The 20,429-nt window shown below is 39.5% G+C and overlaps 1 protein-coding gene across 4 annotated transcripts in view; it reads left to right on the top strand.

Moving 5' to 3' along the window:
* Window positions 1-20,429, top strand: part of MYRIP (myosin VIIA and Rab interacting protein) — a 447,019-nt gene that overhangs the window by 159,314 nt on the left and 267,276 nt on the right. The window lies entirely within an intron of this gene.

Genomic DNA, 20,429 nt, shown 5'->3' on the forward strand with positions numbered 1-20,429 from the left:
TGAAGAAGCATTTTGAACTGTGTTAGAATAACTGTAGCATCTTACATATGTGTATGTGTGTGTGTGTTAACCTAAACTCTGATAATAAGACAAAGCCCCCCATCTCCTTTCGATGCCCTTAGTGATCATACATTTCTACTTTTCCCCACTTATTTGCCAGAGATAAAAACAAAATTAGTAAACTACCCCAGTTTGAATTCCATTTCCCTCCAACCTACCTCATGGTGGAGAATTTAATGACAGAAAATGGCCAAAATATTTGACATCAGTGGGGAGAAATTGTGACTAATGCACATTGTTTGACTTCAGAATTACTACAATGTGATTCCATAAAAACTGTATTAGGTGGATAATAACATTGTGAGTAGTAATTGTGTCTACATGTGTAATTTCTTTTCTCTATAGTATTTAGGATTATAAGGGAGGATTTATAGATATGTAGGGAAAAAAGTAATTTTTTGCTTAACCCTCATATGTTCTTAGTTGAAACAGACACTTGTAACAACAACAGCAACAACAACAAAAAAGCAGATTAACAAGGGAAAAACAGAAGTTTTGTTAACATGTATATTTCATACATACGTGGGAGATACCTAGAGAAGGAGTAACTATCAAAGAGGTGACTCTGAATTGCACTTTATATAACATCTTCAAAAAGAACAGTAAATTTTTAGAGAAGTGACAAAACAAAGGACTTTGAGTCTCCAGCGGCAGCAACTTGTGGGAAGGCAAATAAACGCTAGTTAGTAAAGCTTGTTAATGTAGATTCCTCTGGTGCCATCTCCAGGTCCATAAGGGTCTAAAGTTGTTTTCATTGGTTAGCTTTTGTTCTTCTTGGTAGAAAAGAGAGATGAGATATATTATGTTTTTGTAAATTTATGTCCTGATTTTAGGCAAATAGAGGGAGGGCAGAGAGCTCTCAGGTATCTGCTTCTTTCTTGCCTTCAGCTCAACAATGCTCCTGTCAAAAAGGTGTATTGGGGGTGGCATATTATGACCTCTCACAGTTACAATAGTATAGATAATAGATAGTGTATATATTGATAGTCTAGATTACTGTGCTTTACTTATAAGTACAATTTAGATCATAAATCAAATAGAAAACCAGATGGAAGCATTTTAAAAATTCATCTTGGAGAAGGTTCAAAAGGTATCTGTTGTCCTTGCACAAAAGAAATCTGTACCTTCAAGGTCCTGGGAACACTAGCAATAGCACACTGATTTGGCATAAGCTGACCATGTGCTAATTGGGAACAAGACTCCTTAGAGATCACCAAGAAATCACCTCATTATTCAGCCTTGGTCACATAATTAAATTTGAGTCTAATGCTCTAATCTTTAGATGATTTTGAATTAAATTCTTATTTATTCCTTATGACAAGCACTCCGTTCTGTCTTCGTGGATGAGACTCCCAGCTGTGAATAAAACCAAGTTGGAGGTTTTGCTACAGTTTATCATATTATACCTATGAATGATTCATGTGCCATCTGTTGACCATAAATCCAGTTAAGGAATTCTAATATATGTACTATTTCTACTTCCTAGAATAAAGCAAAATTGGCATTTACAACCTTCCTGAGCAATAAAATGCCAGTAAAAATATAATTGACGCTTATGGTTCTTTGCTATTCCTAAGCATTAATCACCTTAAAACACAGTATGCGGTATCTGTATTTCCATGACTATTAGCTACAAAATGTTGGCAACATGTTAAACTTCAATTACTTTTTATAATATCTTATATTCACATGAGCAAGATTTAATGACTCACAAAGACAATCTGGAATAAATACAGATATTCACCCTGGAATTTTCTCTTTCAGTGGGAATAATTATTAACAACACTGGTTTCTTCTCTGAGGTAGTAATTTTTAGTAGTTTAGTTCTTATTCAGAGTGCACTGACAATGTGATTATTATTAGTACCTCTGTCTTTCCCAGCATGCAATTATTTGCATATTAATTTAACTTTGTTATTGGGTGAAAATAGCACCATATCAGCAGAGGGATATTATTTTAAAGTATCAGTGACATGAAATAATTTTAACGTGGAACTAAACTTTGTTATGATTCTAAATTTACTTTTAAAAATAATAAACATTGCTTTTTAAGACTACAGATTATGCTGCACAAAATAAGGAAATAAATTTAGTCTAAAAAGTATCAAACCCCAATCCTATTTCTGTTATTTCGACATTTTGTATTTGAATATTCACTCTCAGTATTTTTTGACATAGGGACATGTTCTGATTATGCTTCGGCAGATTAAAATGGTAACACATGGGAAGCTCACACAGATGGACTGGGAAATAGAAACAGGTGTTGCACTCACCTGCCATTTGTTTTTTTTCCCCCTTTCAATTTTTTTCTTCTAAAATGAGAGAATGGGTCCTTCTTTCCATAGTGGCAGTGAAGCTAGGGTACATTGATGGGCTTCTTCTTTGGACCAAAAAATAGTCCATGCCCTGCAAGTCTTGATTTTATCTCTTGGTGCAACTGATGAGTAATGTGACTCTTTATCATACTGTCTTTGTGTTTTGGAAGTAGAAATAATAAAATGCATGTGTAGTAAGACTAATTTGCTAAATAAATAGAGAATGTATATATGTGTGTTCATATTGATTTTTAAAAGATCTGGAGGGAATATTCATAAATATTAGAAATAATTGGGCTAAATGCCCCAATTAAAAGACACAGACTGGCAAATTGGATAAAGAGTCAAGACCCATCAGTGTGCTGTATTCAGGAAACCTATCTCATGTGCAGAGACACACATAGTTTCAAAATAAAGGGATGGAGGAAGATCTACCAAGCAAATGGAAAACAAAAAAAGACAGGGGTTGTAATCCTAGTCTCTGATAAAACAGACTTTAAACCAACAAAGATCAAAAGAGACAAACAAGGTCATTACATAATGGTAAAGGGATCAATTCAACAAGAAGAGCTAACTATCCTAAATATATATGCACCCAATACAGGAGCACCCAGATTCATAAAGCAAGTCCTTAGAGACCTACAAAGAGACTTAGACTCCCACACAATAATAATGGGAGAATTTAACACCCCACTGTCAACATTAGACAGATCAACGAGACAGAAAGTTAACAAAGATATCCAGGAACTGAACTCAGCTCTGCACCAAGTGGACCTAGTAGACATCTACAGAACTCTCCACCCCAAAACAACAGAATATACGTTCTTCTCAGCACCACACCACACTTATTCCAAAATCGACCACATAGTTGGAAGTAAAGCTCTCCTCAGCAAATGTAAAAGAAGAGAAATTATAACAAACTGTCTCTCAGACCACAGTGCAATCAAACTAGAACTCAGGATTAAGAAACTCATTCAAAACCGCCCAACTACATGGAAACTGAACAACCTGCTCCTGAATAACTACTGGGTACATAACGAAATGAAGGCAGAAATAAAGATGTTCTTTGAGACCAATAAGAAAAAAGACGCAACATAGCAGAATCTCTGGGACACATTCAAAGCAGTGTGTAGAGGGAAATTTATAGCACTAAATGCCCACAAGAGAAAGCAGGAAAGATCTAAAATGGACACCCTAACATCACAATTAAAAGAACTAGAGAAGCAAGAGCAAACACATTCAAAAGCTAGCAGAAGGCAAGAAATAACTAAGATCAGAGCAGAACTGAAGGAAATAGAGACACAAAAACCCCTTCAAAAAATCAATGAATCCAGGAGCTTGTATTTTAAAAAGATCAACAAAATTGATAGACTGCTAGCAAGACTAATAAAGAAGATAAAAGAGAAGAATCAAATAGACGCAATAAAAAATGATAAAGGGGATATCACCACCGATCCCACAGAAATACAAACTACCATCAGAGAATACTATAAACACCTCTACGCAAATAAACTAGAAAATCTAGAAGAAATGGATAAATTCCTGGACACATACACCCTCCTAAGACTAAACCAGGAGGAAGTCGAATCTCTGAATAGACCAATAACAGGCTCTGAAATTCAGGCAATAATTAATAGCTTACCAACCAAAAAAAGTCCAGGACCAGATGGATTCACAGCCAAATTCTACCAGAGGTACAAGGAGGAGCTGGTACCATTCCTTCTGAAACTATTCCAATCAATAGAAAAAGAGGGAATCCTCCCTAACTCATTTTATGAGGCCAGCATCATCCTGGTACCAAAGCCTGGCAGAGACACACCAAAAAAAGAATTTTAGACCAATATCCCTGATGAACATCGATGCAAAAATCCTCAATAAAATACTGGCAAACCGAATCCAGCAGCACATCAAGAAACTTTTCCACCATGATCAAGTGGGCTTCATCCCTGGGATGCAAGGCTGGTTCAACATACGCAAATCAATAAACCTAATCCAGCATATAAACAGAACCAATGACAAAAACCATATGATAATCTCAATAGATGCAGAAAAGGCCTTCGAAAAAATTCAACAAACCTTCATGCTAAAAACTCTCAATAAAATAGGTATGGATGGGACGTATCTCAATAAAAGCTATCTATGACAAACCCACAGTCAATATCATACTGAATGGGCAAAAACTAGAAGCATTCCCTTAGAAAACTGGCACAAGACAGGGATGCCCTCTCCCACCATTCCAATTCAACATAGTGTTGGAAGTTCTGGCCAGGGCAATCAGGCAGGAGAAGGAAATAAAGGGTATTCAATTAGGAAAAAGAGGAAGTCAAATTGTCCCTGTTTGCAGATGACATGATTGTATGTCTAGAAAACCCCATCGTCTCAGCCCAAAATCTCCTTAAGCTGATAGGCAACTTCAGCAAAGTCTTCAGGATACAAAATCAATGTGCAAAAATCACAAGCATTTCTTATACACCAATAACAGACAAACAGAGAGCCAAATCATGAGTGAACTCCCATTCACAATTGCTTCAAAGAGAATAAAATACCTAGGAATCCGACTTACAAGGGACGTGAAGGACCTCTTCAAGGAGAAGTACAAACCACTGCTCAAGGAAATAAAAGAGGATACAAACAAATGGAAGAACATTCCATGCTCATGGGTAGGAAGAATCAATATCGTGAAAATGGCCATACTGCCCAAGGTAATTTATAGATTCAGTGCCATCCCTATCAAGCTACCAATGACTTTCTTCACAGAATTGGAAGAAAACTACTTTAAAGATCATATGGAACCAAAAAAGAGCCCGCATCGCCAAGTCAATCCTAAGCCAAAAGAACAAAGCTGGAGGCATCACGCTACCTGACTTCAAACTATACTACAAGGCTACAGTAACCAACACAGCATGGTACTGGTACCAAAACAGAGATATAGACCAATGGAACAGAATAGAGCCCTTGGAATTAATACCACACGTCTACAACCATCTGATCTTTGACAAACCTGACAAAAACAAGCACAGGGGAAAGGATTCCCTATTTAATAAATGGTGCTGGGAAAACTGGCTAGCCATATGTAGAAAGCTGAAACTGGATCCCTTCCTTACACCTTATACAAAAATTAATTCCAGATGGATTAAAGACTTAAATGTTAGACCTGAAACCATGAAAACCCTAGAAGAAAACCTAGACAATACCATTCAGGACATAGGCATGGGCAAGGGCTTCATGTCTAAAACACCAAAAGCAATGGCAACAAAAGCCAAAATTGACAAATGGGATCTCATTAAACGAAAGAGCTTCTGCACAGCAAAAGAAACTACCATCAGAGTGAACAGGCAACCTACAGAATGGGAGAAAACTTTTGCAACCTACTCATCTGACAAAGGGCTAATATCCAGAATCTACAATGAACTCAAACAAATTTAAAAGAAAAAAACAACCCCATCAACAAGTGGGTGAAGGATATGAACAGACACTTCTCAAAAGAAGACATTTATGCAGCCAAAAGACACATGAGAAAATGCTCATCATCACTGGCCATCAGAGAAATGCAAATCAAAACCACAATGAGATACCATCTCACACCAGTTAGAATGGCGATCATTAAAGAGTCAGGAAACAACAGGTGCTGGAGAGGATATGGAGAAATAGGAACACTTTTACACTGTTGGTTGGACTCTAAACTAGTTCAACCATTGTGGAAGTCAGTGTGGCAATTCCTCAGGGATCTAGAACTAGAAATACCATTTGACCCAGCAATCCCATTACTGGGTATATACCCAAAGGATTATAAATCATGCTGCTATAAAGACACATGCACACATATGTTTATTGCAGCACTATTCACAATAGCAAAGACTTAGATCCAACCCAAATGTCCAACAATGATAGAGTGGATTAAGAAAATATGGCACATATACACCATGGAATACTATGCAGCCATAAAAAAGGATGAGTTCCTTGTCCTTTGTAGGGACATGGATGAAGCTGGAAACCATCATTCTTAGCAAACTATCACAAGGACAAAAAACCAAACACCGCATGTTCTCACTCATAGGTAGGAATTGAACAATGAGAACACATGGACACAGGAAGGGGAACATCACACACCAGGGCCTGTTGTGGGAGGAGGGGAGGGGGGTGGGATAACATTAGGAGATATACCTAATGTTAAATGATGAGTTAATGGGTGCAGCACACCAACATGGACATGTATACATATATAACTAACCTGCACGTTGTGCACATGTACCCTAAAACTGAAAGTATTAAAAAAAAATTATTCTGTGTGTTTTTGTTTTCTCTTTTCTACTTTATATTCTAAATTTCCTTTAATCATAAAGGGTTTATTTTTTAAAAAACGGTGATAATAAGTAAGCAAAACTGCCCACTTCCCTCCTCACGTTATCCACTAAGGAATGCCTCCAAAGAAAACACTATAGACGTGAGAGAGGAAGTGTGCATTAAGGGGGAGTCCATGCTGAGGACTAGAAGGAAATGAGGGGGGCAAGTCTTCAGGCCAGGCTCAGGCTTAGTCAGCACACTCAGAGCAGATCTCTTGGGAGAAAATGGGGAGGATTCACCTGAATCAGCTTCCAGAAACTGACAAGAAATTCACATGCCCCCCAGTTGACGATGGAATTGTTACCGCCTTTGGACAAGGATGCTTTTGTTGATATGACCAGTGTATTCTCTCATGCATTCCCAACCTGATGTTTGTTCAGTTCCTGCAGAGCCAGGCAAAACTCACTCCGACTGCCTTTGGCATCCACCTCCACAGGACGGATGTACTGTCTCTATTAAAAGTGCTTGGCATGGTAACTTTGGGTTAAAGACAATTGGGTGGAAGCTAGTCTTGTGAAATGGAGATCTCCATAAAACTTGAGAGGGTAGAACAAACAAGGAGCAAATATAGAGAGTCAAATCCATAAACCTTGAGGCTATTTAATTTCTAGATCAACATTTATTCTTCTATCCTATGTACCTTCTGCCCTCCTCCTTTGTAATTTCTTCAGACCCAACCTTCCAGGCCCCTCATGTAAAAATATTTCTCTGCTTTTCCTGAGATGGTCAATGCTGGTCACCACCTTGCAATATAAGGGTCCGCTTTCCCCCCCTTTGGGTTTGTACAAGAAATCATTCATTTATCAATGTCTGTGGAGCCCCTATTATATATGTCTGAGGTCCTGGTTAGGGTAAATGTCATCACATATCCATACAAATAACATCCATTTATCAACAAAAAAAAGACTTTCCAACCCTCATCTCAACAGGACACCTGATATACGAATTTACTGTGTAGTTAGAACTGCCATCTTTAGCCCTTCTAATGTGGTTCTAGACCCAGAAGTGGTATCATGTTGCTACTGATGAGGGCTAGTCTTAACTGATGCCCTTGAATTGAGACTGGGGTGACATATAATGCATTCATAGAAATTAGCAATGGCTATCCTAGTCCTCAAGAGAAATTTAGATAAGCTGTATTTTGTGCATTGATATGTATCAGACTTCTGTGAAACTGGAAGTTTTATTTTGCCTGGATAAGGTTACTGAACAAGTAGCATCTCAGTTTGAGACACTAAGATTGCCAGTGGGTGACGAGCACTGTGGACATGAGCCATCTGTGCTGTGGAGTGTGGCTAGTGTCTCCCATAGCAGTCTCTCTTGTCTGCCTGTCATTAGGTGACCTTGAGGCTGTGCAAAGTGAGTTATGCAGCCTCTCCCTGATTAAATGCATCCTGTCTCTCTCACATTGTAAAAATAATTGTGGACTTTATGTTCCACCCAGGATTATAATTCCTCAATGCCATATGTTTGGGTTGACATAAACAGTCTTCCCAGAAATTTGGCACAAGCCTGACCATGTGCTGATTGGGAACAAGACTTCTTAGAGATCGCCAAGAAATCAATTCATTCTTCAGCCTTGGTCACATAACTAAATTTGAGTTTAGTGCCCTAATATTTAGATGGGTACCTCCGTGATCTTGTTAAAGACATTTGTTTGCACGGAAAGTGCTACACACTTTATCTATGTGTTTTACTGGACTTTGTTTTTTTTTTTAAATGTCACCAGAATATATCACTTAGATCTCCAGTCTCCTTTATGTTCTAAGTTGTAGCATTTTTTCACTTTCAACATGATATTTGATGCAAGATTTTCTTATTACCTCCACTTTTGAAAAATGATATAACGTAAGAGGAAATTGCATAGGAGGTGGAGAAGCCCATCTGTAGAAATGCTGATAGCTTCATTGTACATTAGTGTTGACTCGTGAATGAAAAGGAAAAACTCAGTAGCTCTGGAATGCCTAAGTCCTAAAGTTTTTCATACAGTAGAGCTCTGTGAAGCACCAACCCAGTTTTGTTTGTTTGTTTTTTGTTTTGTGTGTCTGTTTTTTGAGATGGAGTCTTGCTGTTGCTTAGGCTGGCTTTGAACTCCTGGATTCAAGCAATCATCCTGCCTCAGCCTCCTGAATAGCTGGGATATATAGACATGTGCCACTATGCTTAGCTTTCAAACTATATTTTTAATGAGTTTGTTCCTCTTAGGATATTCATTGTTTGGTAATTAAAACTAAGCAGCTGGCCAGGCACGGTGGCTCATACCTGTAATCCCAGCACTTTGGAAGGCCAAGGCGGGCGGATCACCTGAGGTCAGGAGTTTGAGACCAGCCTGACCAACATGGAGAAACCCCGTCTCTACTAAAAATACAAAATGAGCTGGGCATGGTGGTGCATGCCTGTAATCCCAGCTACTTGGGAGAATGAGGCAGGAGAATCGCTTGAACCTGGGAGGAGGAGGTTGCAGTGAGCCAAGATCGCGCCATTGCACTCCAGCCTGGGCAACAAGAGCGAAACTACATCTCAAAAACAAAACAAAACAAAACCAAAAAAAAACTAAGCAGCTGACTTGGCAGTTGTGGTCAAAGGAACCACCTTTTGTCATGCATTCACTGGGAGATGCAGGCAACATTTGATTTCATGGCATTTAATAGGTGATTTTAAAATGGCAATTGATTATATTTTCAAATAAACACAGCCATCACATAAATACTTTGTCACCTTTACACAGCACCAACATGATGCTTTTGTAATGAAAAATAAAGCCAGTAGGGAAAAGACTTTTACAAGATCTGTTTAAATCATTCAATGAATACTAGTCCCTATGGTTGATACTGAAGAAGCAAAGGTGAGCACAGGAGCTCACATGCCAATGGGGAGGCAGAAATTAGTCAAAGAATCACAGAAATCAGTGTCAAATTAACAGCTGTAACACAGGTTATGAAGGCAAAAGATCATAATGCTGCCTAGGTTGGGTTCTCCAAAAGCAAAGCCTGAGACAGGGGTTCGGGTACATATGACTTATTGTAAGAATGCTCTCAGGGGAAGAGGAGTGTCCGAATCTGAGGCAGGGGAAGGGTGTGGTCTCAGATGAATGGAGCTTCCGCCTGACCCCATGGGAGCTCTGGAGCATTAATTGTACAACAGAGTTGTTCCACCTTAAGGCAAGTGGCTGGCCTTTCATAGTTGTTCCCCCATGCAAATCAGGCATTAACCAGAGTTAACCCAGGATGGGCATGGCCCTTGGGTAGAGGAACTCCCATAAGGCCAAAGGCAGTTTTCCAGAGAAGGGGGACAGCAACAGAGAAAATGAATGCAAGTTTAAGGAGCTCTGAGTGTGGCACCATCAGCATCCACTACAGATGCTAAGAGAACATATAATACAATGTTCTGCTTTCTTCAAAATCCTCCAGTGGTCTCCTGTATCACTCAGAGTCAGACCCAAATGCCTGAAAATGTCTGCAAAGATCAGGGGGATCTGGTGCCTGCTCTGACCTCATATCATAGATGCCTTTGAATCAAAATGCTCATTGCTCTATATGATATTCACTGTTGCTTTAGTTACCTTGTCCTGGCTGGATTTTCAGTTACCTTTTCTATTTAAACAGCAATGCATATTTTGGACATATTTCACATTTGATCAGTGTATGTTGAGGTACCTACTTTTATTTTCTTACATTTTTATTCAAAATATCTATAAGTGCCTAGAGTAGTGAAAAATCATAAAGACAGAAAGTAGGATGGTAGTTGCCAGGGGCTGGGAGGAAGCAGGAATTGGGGAGTTATTATTTAATGGGTATAGAGTTTAGTTTTACAAGACGAAGAGAATTATGGAGATGGAGATGGTGGTGATGGTTGTGTAACAATATGAATGTCCTTCACGCCTCAGAACTATACATTTAAAAACAGTTAAGGTGGTAAATTTTATGTTGTATATATTTTACCACGATTAAAATAACATAAGTGTCATGGAATTTTGTATTAGGTTAAAGTTTGAGATATGGCATATGACTTTTCTGGCTCCAGAGAAACCTCTTGCCTTTACCAAACATAATCAAAATCAGTGTCTGCATTTGAAATTGGCCCAGAGTTGAAGATAAATGAAAAGAGATTCTTTGAGGCCAATCTGGTTTTTTAATTTTACACAAAAACATTTCCAAATATAGTGGACTTCCTTATCTGGGTTGTATTCTTCCCTGTTACATCTGCCTTTCTTTCTGCACTTAGGTCTGTCTCTTAGATCTCTGCTGTCTGGGCTCTTTTTACAATTTTTTAAAATACTAGTACTTCTTTTGTTATTTGATATCTATTAATTATATTCCTCCTTGCATTCTTCACCTTTTTGAGTTCTATTTTAGCATTTTGGTTTCCATTATACAGCAAATATGGGGAGGTCATCAAAATCTGGCTCTGTCAAAATAATAGCTGCCTTCTGCATTGCCTGGTACTGTGGAAGACCATTACTCCCTTTTCATGTTGTTGGGGTCTTGCTGCAGAGACTCTCAGCTGTGATTCTTCCTTTGAGATGTTTTGAGTCATTTTCATTGTTAGCCTGGCTGCTGGATTGGAAACACTGCCAAGTTCCTGAAGAGACAATTTTATCTGACAAATTTCTTCCAATTGCAGGAACATATGTTACGTATAAGACATACAGCTAAGAGCCAGTTTAACATTGGAGGTTAGCACATATCAGCAGATGTTTGTGGAGGGCCCACTATATGTCAGTCTCTGGGGAGGCCTCAGGCACATAGGACGAACTCAGGAAATATCAATAGGTTAAATAAAAGTGAACTGATTGGATTGGAGAACACACACACACACAAAAAAACAAACATAGTTTTAAAGAACTCAAAGTCCTAAAAGAGGAAGTGGACCTGCAAACACATGACTATAGTAAACTGTAATATGCCTCAATTTCCTCAACTATAAATTAAGGACAAACCTATCTTATTACATTTCCAAGATCATTCAATGAAACAATACATCTAAAGTGCTGAACAGAATGGCAGACAGAGCAAAGTTAGAGTGCTACTTATTATCAAGATACACCAAACGGGAAGAAAGTAATCTGCTCTGTAGAGAGTAGTAGGTAGGTAAGTTTATCCAAGTCAACTTAATATAATTGGTGACAAAGTTGAACAGGGCTTTGTGGATGTAGCCATCCTTTCACAGTCTGTTTCAGCAAAAGCCTCTGTATGTATTGGCAGCACCATATACATGTATGTACGATGATAAATTGGACCGCTATTTATAGGTTTGATCTTCTGATGTTGCTTGACATTTTCGTTAATGGAAAATGTCAGTTTTCCAGTTTTCTTGCCAAAGGAAATTACCAAATGAACCACTTACAAGCTACTGTTAAACATTATTTATAAATGCTCGATGACCTTGATTGTGATAAATAACAATAATTGCTAATCATTATGTTTCAGAAGCCTGAGGCCTGCCAAGCCTCTTGGGAACTACACAAAATATTTTCATAACAAATCTAGTAATTTCAACATCATAAAATATCTAGTAGGAAAAGCTAACCAGTAAATATTATTATTCCTTAAAAACATTTTCTAGGGGAAGAAATGCCTTTTAAAAATCTCTCTCTGGTCAATTTGTTGTTGTTATTGCTTAAATCATCATCCTAATTACCATGCCTCATTTCTGCTGAAAACAGAATTTTGAAAACACTTTCTGATTTCTAAGGCAAGACTATATCGTGGTACATTGTCAAAAAAATTTCTCCAGGATTATTTACCCAGTAATGTCAAACTCATAGATAAGAGGATATGTCAACCACATTTTCCATAAATTTCAGTTGTGTAGAATATTACTTTTGACCTATCATAGAAAGAAAAGAATTTATTGTGATAGTAGGTGGGTATTAAGTGTTTAACCAAAGATTATAAATATTTAAAATCTAAAACAATCATAGAAACTTCTCTGGAAATCTTTTTGAAATTTACTTTTGATGAGGCTTAATCCATAACCAAATACTATGGCCAAATATAAACTTGAAATACAGGTTTCTGATATTTGAAAAGGTGGGCCTGGATTACATTTCGGCCTTTCTGTGGCCCAGTTCCTTTATCCCTGCCAGTGCCTGTGCAGTACATGGAACACTGAGTAAAACCATCAAGTCAGGAAAAGGGGAAATACCACTGCAGTAGAGGAAAGCAAATCTAAAACAACACAAAAGGTAATAGTTGTTTACTTGGTCAAGCTGTCTTCTTTGCGTATCACGTATACATTAATATTATTTGCTGTATAACATAATTTATAACCCTAAAACTTGAATAATATGAGTTACTGGTTAGAAGTACTCTCCATAACAAATTAGGTTTTGATTTTTATGCTCGACAATTTTGACCCTGATAATATTGGTTACTAAATCCTCTCTTGGCACACTACATCACCATGATGCTTGATCTATTCTATTTACTTATTTATTCAACAAATAGCCTGCCACTGGATCCCAGGGGAGGGCTGGGGGTACAGCGGTAAGCCACACAGACAAAGCCTCTGCCCTTGTGAAATTGACATTCCAGTGGAGGAGACAATTGACAAATGAACAAATGAAGAGATATACAAAGTCACTCATTATAGATTACAAGGGCCAGAAATGGAATAAATAGAGCTCTAAGAAAAATAATAGTAGGGACGCATTCTTTATAAAATACTTGAGAACATTCACCTTCATGTTACTTGATTCCTCAATATAAACATCACGTGATAAATTTAATCTAAAATTAGGTGTCAGGAAAAATACCCCCTGTTATTATTAACTAGTGAGCTTCCTTTTTTCTTTTGGAAACTGAAAATTAAATAATTTACCATATTTTCCTTTTTTGCTCTGGCTGCCAGAAAGCTTGGAAAAAACTTTGGTGCCCAGTGAAAGCATTAAATTATCTCTTCTTTTAGTATATTGGTGCAGCAGATGACTGAAACATCAGCCTGGCCTCTGCTTCCCAATCTGGGGACTGGGTTTATAAAATGGTGAGTGGTTGTGGGGCAGGCCAGGCCAACTTAGACTAGGGAAAAGACTTTTCAGTCCAGGACAGAGAGGTTGTAAGGAAAGATTATTTTATTTTATTTTATTTTATTTTATTTATTATTATACTTTAAGTTTTAGGGTACATGTGCACATTGTGCAGGTTAGTTACATATGTATATATGTGCCATGCTGGTGCGCTGCACCCACTAACTCGTCATCTAGCATTAGGTATATCTCCCAATGCTGTCCCTCCGCCCTCCCCCCATCCCACAACAGTCCCCAGAGTGTGATGTTCCCCTTCCTGTGTCCATGTGTTCTCATTGTTCAATTCCCACCTATGAGTGAGAATATGCAGTGTTTGGTTTTTTGTTCTTGCGATAGTTTACTGACAATGATGATTTCCAATTTCATCCATGTCCCTACAAAGGACATGAACGCATCATTTTTTATGGCTGCATAGTATTCTATGGTGTATATGTCCCACGTTTTCTTAATCCAGTCTATCATTGTTGGACATTTGGGTTGGTTCCAAGTCTTTGCTATTGTGAATAATGCCACAATAAACATATGTGTGCATGTATCTTTATAGCAGCATGATTTATAGTCCTTTGGGTATATACCCAGTAATGGGATTGCTGGGTCAAATGGTATTTCCAGTTCTAGATCCCTGAGGAATCGCCACACTGACTTCCACAATGGTTGAACTAGTTTACAGTCCCACCAACAGTGTGAAATTGTTCCTATTTCTCCACATCCTCTCCAGCACCTGTTGTTTCCTGACTTTTTAATGATCACCATTCTAACTGGTGTGAGATGGTATCTCATTGTGGTTTTGATTTGCATTTCTCTGATGGCCAGTGATGGTGAGCATTTTTTCATGTGTTTTTTGGCTGCATAAATGTCTTCTTTTGAGAAGTGTCTGTTCATGTCCTTCGCCCACTTTTTGATGGGGTTGTTTGTATTTTTCTTGTAAATTTGTTTGAGTTCATTGTAGATTCTGGGAAAATCGATGTACAAAAATCACAAGCATTCTTATACACCAACAACAGACAAACAGAGAGCCAAATCATGAGTGAACTCCCATTCACAATTGCTTCAAAGAGAATAAAATACCTAGGAATCCAACTTACAAGGGATGTGAAGGACCTCTTCAAGGAGAACTACAAACCACTGCTCAAGGAAATAAAAGAGGATACAAACAAATGGAAGAACATTCCATGCTCATGGGTAGGAAGAATCAATATCGTGAAAATGGCCATACTGCCCAAGGTAATTTATAGATTCAGTGCCATCCCCATCAAGCTACCAATGCCTTTCTTCACAGAATTGGAAAAAACTACTTTAAAGTTCATATGGAACCAAAAAAGAGCCCGCATCGCCAAGTCAATCCTAAGCCAAAAGAACAAAGCTGGAGGCATCACACTACCTGACTTCAAACTATGCTACAAGGCTACAGTAACCAAAACAGCATGGTACTGGTACCAAAACAGAGATATGGATCAATGGAACAGAACAGAGCCCTCAGAAATAACGCTGCGTATCTACAACTATCTGATCTTTGACAAACCTGAGAAAAACAAGCAATGGGGAAAGGATTGCCTATTTAATAAATGGTGCTGGGAAAACTGGCTAGCCATATGTAGAAAGCTGAAACTGGATCCCTTCCTTACACCTTATACAAAAATCAATTCAAGATGGATTAAAGACTTAAACGTTAGACCTAAAACCATAAAAACCCTAGAAGAAAACCTAGGCATTACCATTCAGGACATAGGCATGGGCAAGGGCTTCATGTCTAAAACACCAAAAGCAATGGCAACAAAAGCCAAAATTGACAAATGGGATCTAATTAAACTAAAGAGCTTCTGCACAGCAAAAGAAACTACCATCAGAGTGAACAGGCAACCTACAAAATGGGAGAAAATTTTTGCAACCGACTCATCTGACGTAAGGAAAGTTTTTAAACAGAAGTTTCTCAGTGTGATGTTCAATATTACTCACACCTCTATTTCTGCACAAATTGATATTACTATTACTTGCTAGTGTTAGGTGGGAATTGGGCTTGAATTTTTGGTGGATATCCAAGCATTAAGGGTGACCTGAAACTCGTCATTAGAGTCAGAGCACATGTCCCCAAAGGGCCAGCCTCATTCTGGTTACACTTGGTTCCTGCTACTTTGATCTCTTTTTCTCATTTCTTCTTTTCCTAGTTTATTGATTTTGTTGTATTTTTACATTTATATATGAGAACATTATCAAACATTTCTCTCTGTCTCTCTCTTCCTCCCCACTCCCTCTCTTGTCTCTTTCTCTCCCTCTCTCTCTCCCTCTCTCTCTCTCTCTGTCTCTTTCTCTCAACTTCCCTAAGAGCATAAGGTGTGAAAGGCAAACAGACTTGGGTTTAAAGTCTTGCTCTGACACCTACTAGCAGTATCCTTGGAAGGATATTCCACAGTGGATGCTGCTGCGGTACCATGCCCATTTCCCTTTGCCAGTCCAGTGCACCCATATCCCATGGCTCTGAGTGTTGATCCCTGATGGCTCAAAGCTGCTCTTATCTCTGGAGAACTTTCCTTGATAGAGAATATAACCCCCGTGGGTAGGGGGTGGAGTGGATTCCTGCAGACATGACTTGCTAATGCAGGAGAACAAAGGCATATCTTCTTTTCTCAAGGTGGGACCAACTCTGCAGGACAAAGCATGTTCCAGAGCTCCCAGGGGGTCAGACCAAAGCAGACTGCAGCTGAGGCCATATCTCTGCTTGTCCCCTTCTCCTCTTGTATCCTGCTTCCTTTGCTCCCCTTCTTTTGAGGCTACTCTTACAATAAATCATGTTAACAAGATTCCCTGTTTCATATTCTGCTCTTTATTATTATTATTTTTTAAGTTCCGGGGTACAGGTGCAGAACATGTAGCTTTGTTACATAGGTATATGTGTGCCATGGTGGTTTGCCACACCTATCAACCCATCATCTAGGTTTTAAGCCCTGCATGCATTAGTTATTTGTCCTAATGCTCTCCCTCCCTTTGCCCTCTACCCCACGACTGGCCCCAGTATGTGTCATTTCTCCCCCTGTGTCCATGTGTTCTCATTATTCAGCTCCCACTTGTGAGCGAGATCATGTGGTGTTTGGTTTTCTCTTCCTGTGTTAGTTTGCTGAGGATGATGGCTTTCAGCTTCATCCATGTCCCTGCAAATGACGTGATGTCATTCCTTTTTATGGCTGCATAGTATTCCATGGTGTATATGTACCACATTTTCTTTATCCAGTCTATCATTGATGGGCATTTGGGTTGGCTCTATGTCTTTGCTATAGTAAATAGTGCTGCAATAAACATGTTTGCCTGTGTCTTTATAATAGAATGATTTGTATTCCTTTGGGTATATACCCAGTAATGAGATTGCTGGGTCAAATGGTATGTCTGGTTCTAGATCCTTGAGGAATTGCCACACTATCTTTGGCAATGGTTGAACTAATTTACATTCCCACCAACGGTGTAAAAGCATTCCTATTTATCCACAGCCTTGCCAGCATCTATTGTTTCTTGACTTGTTAATAATTGCCATTCTGACTGGCATAGTTTTGATTTGCATTTCTCTGATGATCAGTGATGTTGGACTTTATTTCTCCTTTTCTTATGAAGCTTAGTTTTGCTGGATATGAAATTATGGGTTGAAAATTTTTTTCTTTAAGAATGTTCAATCATGCTGCTATAAAGACACATGCACACGTATGTTTATTGTGGCACTATTCACAATAGCAAAGACTTGGAACCAACCCAAATGTCCAACAATGATAGACTGGATTAAGAAAATGTGGCACATATACACCATGGAATACTATGCGGCCATAAAAAATGATGAGTTCATGTCCTTTGTAGGGACATGGATGAAATTGGAAATCATCATTGTCAGTAAACTATCGCAAGAACAAAAAACCAAACACCGCATATTCTGACTCATAGGTGGGAATTGAACAATGAGAACACATGGACACAGGAAGGGGAACATCACACTCTGGGGACTGTTGTGGGGTGGGGGGAGGGGGAAAGGATAGCATTAGGAGATATACCTAATGCTAAATGACGAGTTAATGGGTGCAGCACACCAGCATGGCACATGTATACATATGTAACTAACCTGCACATTGTGCACATGTACCCTAAAACTTAAAGTATAATGATAAATAAAAAAGATTGTTGAATATTGGCCCCCACTCTCTTCTGGCTTGTGGTGTTTCTGTTGAGAGGTCTGCTGATAGTCTGATGGGCTTCCCTTTGTAGGTGACCTGGTCTTTCTCTCTGGCTATGCTTACCACTTTTTCCTTCATTTTGACCTTGGAGAATCTGATGATTATTTGGGGTTGATCTTCTCATGGAATATCTTAGTGGTGTTCTCTGTATTTCCTGAATTCGAATGTTGCCCTGTCTTGCTAGGTTGGGGAAATTCTCCTGGATAATATTCTCAAGTGTGTTTTCCAGCTTGGTTCCATTCTCTCTGTCTCTTTCAGGTACTCCAATCAATTGTAGGTTTGGTCTTTTTGCATAGTCCCATATTTCTCGGAGGTTTTGTTCATTCCTTTTCATTTCTTTTTTCTCTAATCTTGTCTTCATGCCTTATTTCAGCAAGATGGTCTTCAAATGCTGATATCCTTTCTTCTGCTTGGTTGATTTGGCTATTGATACTTGTGTATGCGTCATGAAGTTCTTGTGCTGTGTTTTTCAGCTCTATCAGGTCATTTATGTTCCTGTCTAAACTGGTTATTCTATTTAGCAGCTCCTGTAGCCCTCTATCAAGGGTTTTGGCTTCTTTGCATTGGGTTAGAACATGCTCGATTAGTTCAGCGGAGTTTGTTATTACCCCCCTTCTGAAGCCTATTTCTGTCAATTTGTCCATCTCATCTTCCATCCAGTTCTGCACCCTTGCTGGAGAGGCATTGTGATCATTTGGAGGAGAAGAGGCACTCTGGTCTTTTAGATTTTCAGCGTTTTTTTCGTTGATTCTTTCTCATCTTCATGAGTTTGTCTAATATTGATCTTTGAGGCTGCTGACCTTTGGATGGAGATTTTGTGGGGACTTTTTATTGTTGATGCTATTGTTGTTGTTGCATTGTTGTTGCTTTCTGTTTGTTTTTCTTGCACTTATCAGGTCCCTCTTCTGTAGGGCTGCTGTGGTTTGCTGGGGGTTCGCTTCAGGCCCTGTTCATCTGGTTCATTCCCATGCCTGGAGATGTCACACAAGGAGCCTGGAAAACAGCAAAGATGGGTGCCTGCTCCTTCCTCTGGGATCTCTGACCTAACTGATGCCAGTAGGAACGCTCTTGTATAGCATGTCTGACAACCCCTGTTGGAAGATCTCACCTAGTTAGGTGGCAAGGGGAGCAGAACCCATTTAACAAAGCACTTTGTCCCTTGGTGGAGTGGGCGTGCTTCACTGGGGGGAAACCCACACATCTGGGCCGCCTGAATTCTTCAGAACTAGCAGGAGGAAAGAATAAGTCTACTGGTCTGCAGAGACTGCAGCCACCCCTCCCCCTAGGGGCTCAGGCCCAGGGAGATCAGAGTTCTGTCCCTGAGTCCCTGGCTGAAGTTGTTGGAGTTCCTGTAGGGAGGCCCTGCCTTGATGGGTCAAGGTCAGGCCTGAAGAGGCACTCTGTCTGCAATCTGCCACAGCCATTGTGTTGGACTGTGGGGGATACCTCTTGGGACCAAGCTGTCCAGCCTCCCTAGCTACAGCAGGGGAAAAGCCTGGCCTGGAGCTATAGAGATGGCTGCTGCCCTTCACCTGCCCTTAGAGCTTAGTTTGTTAGGCAGCTATCAGTCCCAGTGTTGGCTGTCACCCCTCCCCAAAGGAGCCCAAACAGCTTAGACAGCAGGCAACTGCAGCTGTGGTGCTGATCACCCTCCCCCAGGAGCTCAGCAGCCTTAAGCAGATTCTAGCTTAGTGCCTGTTGAGAATCTGTATGGCTTCATTGTTGGGACCCTAGACCCCAGTGGAATGGACTCATGAGTGGGATCTTCCAAACCATGGGTTGCAGAGTTCCATGGAAAAAGGACATTTTCCAGGCTGGGTAGTATGCTCATTCACTGCCTCCCTTGGCTGGGGGGAGTGGACTCCTCTGCCCTGTGTAGCCACCACACCACACTACTCTTCCTTCTTCTCTGTGGATCACAGCAGCCACCTAGTCATTTCCAATGTTGGAATCTGGATACCTCAGTTGCTGGTGCAGGATTCGCATGCTGTTATGGTTCTTTTCAAGGGGAGCCTCTGATTGCCACTGCTTCTAGTCAGCCATCTTGACCCCACCCCTGTTCTGCTCTTTGAGTCTGTGTTTTCTTATTTGAACAATAAAGATAGCTCACTGCTCATAGAATTATTTTGAGGCTTGAGTGAAATAATGTCTATTAGGTATCTGGAAAGGTTTAAAAATCAGACATTCAAGGGCTGATACTAATTGTTGTTACATTAGGCCACAGCCCATGACTAAAGAAGTGTTGAAAAACTGAAATCCTATTGAAAGCTTTTCACAGTGTCTTGTTATTCATTCTGATTGTTCTAGTCATCGTGGCCCAAGAGAGGATACATTCCCTTTGCCAAGTAAACATTTTTCAGTTTCTAAGTGCAGGGCTGCCCTCTAGTGGACTCTGAATGCATGTTCATTGAGGATAATAGGTAGTTTTTGCAGCCACATGGCAAACTGTATGAAAACATGTCCTTTGCAGGAACAT

This window comes from Pan troglodytes, chromosome 2 (genome assembly GCF_028858775.2).
Source record: "Pan troglodytes isolate AG18354 chromosome 2, NHGRI_mPanTro3-v2.0_pri, whole genome shotgun sequence".
Classification (NCBI taxonomy): Eukaryota; Metazoa; Chordata; class Mammalia; order Primates; family Hominidae; genus Pan; species Pan troglodytes.